The sequence below is a fragment of the Macadamia integrifolia genome, chromosome 14 (assembly GCF_013358625.1).
Source record: "Macadamia integrifolia cultivar HAES 741 chromosome 14, SCU_Mint_v3, whole genome shotgun sequence".
Classification (NCBI taxonomy): Eukaryota; Viridiplantae; Streptophyta; class Magnoliopsida; order Proteales; family Proteaceae; genus Macadamia; species Macadamia integrifolia.
In genome coordinates, this window is record NC_056570.1 from 12,561,487 (window position 1) to 12,565,069 (window position 3,583).

The following is a 3,583-nucleotide window of genomic DNA, read 5'->3' on the forward strand; positions in this document are numbered from 1 at the left end:
ATAGGACTGTGATAAGTAAGGCAAAAAAAGTAACCAACTTCATCTATAGGCACACACGCATTCTTGATGCAATGAGGGCTAGAACAAATGGGAGGGATCTTGTGAGGACAGCAGCTACTAGATTTGCAACTGCATTTCTGACACTTCAAAGCTTGTTAAAACATAGAGATGACTTGAGACATTTGTTTATTTCTGAAGAATGGACTAATTCTAATTTGGCAAAGACCGAAGCTGGGAAGAAAGTGGTTGAGACGGTGTTTGCTGTAGCATTTTGGAATGGTGAGGAAAATTGTCTTAGAGCTTCAAAGCCACTTCTTACTGTCTTGAGGATTGTGGATGGTGATGAGAGGCCTTCTATGCCTGAGGTTCAATTTGCCATGGATGAGGCAAAAAAGAAAATAAAAGAAAATTTTGGAGATAAAGAAAGGCACTACAAGAAAGTGTTGGATATTGTTAATAGGCGTTGGGAGATTCAGATGGGGCGTCCTTTGTATGGAGCAGCACTATTTCTTAATCCTGGCAAATTTTTTTCTTATAAGGAAGGTGATGATGGTGGCTACAAAATTATATCTTCTCTACAGCTTGCATTTAATGAAGTCATTGAAAGAATGATACATGAACCAGCTTTACAAGACAAGATAAATACTCAAGCCACTTTGTATAGATATTCTCGAGGTGGTTTTGCCTCGGATATGGCAATTAGATCACGGGCAACCATGAGTCCTAGTAAGTAGAGTTCATTGTTTAATGTTTAGTTGTTTTGCTTGTGTGATATATTAAATATCAATCTAACTATTTTTATATATATTTATTTTTTATAGTTAATTGGTGGGGTTCATTTGGAGGTCATGCTTTTGAGCTTTCAAAGATTGCAAGACGTATTCTAGGGCTTTGTTGCTCCTCTTCTGGTTGCGAGCGCAACTGGAGCACATTTGAGTTTGTAAGTAGCTGGGTTCAAGTCTCTATTTCATATTTTAGACTTTTTATTTTTGGAACAATAACTTTGTTTGTTGTTCTCTATTGTTTATGAATTCAGATTCATACCAAGAAGAGGAATAGGCTGGAACATCAACGTTTGAATGATCTAGTCTATGTTCAATACAATCGCCGCCTAGAAGAAAGGTTTCAAGAAAGACGTCTCCTCAACAGAAATTATGATCCACTTGTGCTTGATGAACTGGATTGGAGTAGTGAGTGGATGATTGACGAGCAAGTGGATGATGTAGTCCATCCCGATGCTGATCTCACATGGGACGTTGCTGGTAGAGCAATGGGGGCAACAATGGAGGGGCCCAATCGACCCAGGAGAGCTCAATCATCAACCTCTAGAGGAAATTTGTGCTACACACGCCGTGGTAGAGGGAGGGCTGTTGGGGAGTCATCAGAATCAGATAGGGAAGAAGATTTGGAAGAAGAGGATGATGTGAATGATGACTTGGATGTCATAGATAACTTTGGTGAAAATGCAAATGTTTCTAGTGGACAACAAAGGAATCTGCCATCTGCTGATTTGTCGGATGATTATGATGATTAAGTTATTTGTGTTTGACTGTTTGAGTGTTTGGATTTTATATATTGTTTAAACTTTAAACTTTGAACTTGGATGATTAGTTAAGTTTTTTTTTTATGTTGAGTTCATTTGCTATCAAGCTTTATTGCTTCAGTAAGTCACTAATAGCTTAACAGGTTAGCCACTTATCTCATCATTTGATCTAATGATTCTATTTTTTGGTTTCCAAATATATATTTCTCATTCTGTCATTCATATATGATATATTGACATATATACCTTTTACTTTGTTGAGGTTGCTCACTCACTTCCAATCATTACTTTCAAGCTTCAATCACAGGTTAGCCTTTTACTTTTTACTTTTGTGTGATGTACATGTTGATTTTTTACTTTCAAGCTTCATTTTCCCCTATATTTAGTAATCAAAAGAATGCTCCTTGATTGTTTGTCCCTATGCCACACGTGACAACTATGTTGATGAGTGATGAATTGATGTATAACTGTATAAGTCAATAATTTATGTTGATTTTTGATGACATGATATGGCTATGTTGATTTTTTTGATGATTTGATGTTACTTAATGTTTGTTTTATATGTTATAGGGTATATATTCTAGGCTTGTAGCATGCTAAATAACTTTAAAAAATAGGAAAAATAAAAAAGTAGCATATTAAATAATTTTAGAAAATAGAAAAAATAAAAAATGACACACGGGCGATTTGACCGCCATGGCAACGCCAAAATGGGCGATTAATCGCCAAATCGGTTAGCCACCCCTCCACCGCCTTGGATCGATTTGACGCCGTGACAACTATGGCACTTGTATGTATTTACTGAGGGATCCATTGCTCTCAACTTTTTTTTCAGGGATTGGTGTGCCTTACTTCAGTGATTTGGTTCTCCTGGTACCACATTGCATTCCAGACCACAGTTTTTTGGGTGACATAACTTTATTAGAGAATAAATGAGAAACTATACAGACCTCCGCAGTTTGGCAGAACAAGAATGCCAACAACAAACCAGGCCATCGGTAGGGTCAAATTGGGCTAAGAACAGATCAACAGGCTTAATTTTGAGCTAGGCTTTAGGAAAACCGCGAAATTTCTGTCAAAACCTAGAAGGTTTCAGTTGCTGGTTTCAAGACTCAAATGGCCAAATTAGTTCCCCAAACTTTTATAAAACCCAATTTTAGGCCCTTTAAACATAGTGGAACCCTTAGATTGTATGAAAAAATACATTCAAAATGGTGTGCCTTGGACCCTAAGTTGGTAATGTATGCGGTATGTTGTACAATGCTGTATACACAAAATTTAGTACTAGAACACACATAATTCAATTAAAACAATGAAAATATGTTTTAGAGCGAATAAACATAGAATTAGAAACCATTTCATAATTATCAAAATAGGCTTTTGGAAAAAAAAAAAGGTATTATCCATGGTTCATTACAAAGATAAGGGAGTAATTGGGCCAAAAATCACAAAACTGAGATTCTCTTGGAATTTCCCTCTTTGGAGTTGAAACTTGTGAAACCTTGTTGAAACATGATGATGAAATTTCTATGGAAATCATGCATTTTAAACAAAGGGTTTGACCAAAATGATACTGAAATCTGAAACATGGTTGAAAATTTGCCAAAATTGCGAAATTTTGGTCGAAACATTGCAATTCTTTAGTATCACAGGCTGTTTTGTTTCGACAGCTTGCAAGACTAAAATATTTTAGTTGGTTTTCTGAGTTTTTGCTGAAAACCTTGTATATCATTTTGAGTGCTTAATGGGTTATATGGGTCATGAGCTGACTATTTTTGGATTTTCTATTGTAATAGGCCAATTCTATAAGGCCAAATATTAGAGATTTATGGGATTAGTGTTCTATTTTTGTAAGTTGTATTCTTTATTTTAGTAGTATTTCCAATAGGGTTGGATAGATATGTTACAATTCAGCCAAGTTTCTACTTTGTTAAGTTCTAGAAATGTTTCTATTTTGCGGAAAACCTAGGTTATAAAGTGTTCCTCCTTCCATGCAGATGGGGGATGGGGGATGGGGGGTGGGGGGGGGGGTGGGGGGGG

At 36.3% G+C, this 3,583-nt stretch overlaps 1 protein-coding gene across 6 annotated transcripts in view; it reads left to right on the forward strand.

Annotated features, from left to right (window-relative positions):
- The window catches only part of LOC122061467 (UBP1-associated protein 2B-like), an 18,222-nt gene that overhangs the window by 11,489 nt on the left and 3,150 nt on the right, over positions 1-3,583 (forward strand). For 2 of the 6 annotated variants that reach the window (XM_042624735.1, XM_042624732.1), the window contains exon 2: positions 1,806-1,850. The exons of the other annotated variants lie outside the window; for them this stretch is intronic. The gene's annotated coding sequence lies outside the window, so the exon portion shown is untranslated. The remainder of the gene's footprint in view (positions 1-1,805; positions 1,851-3,583) is intronic. 6 annotated transcript variants of the gene reach the window in all.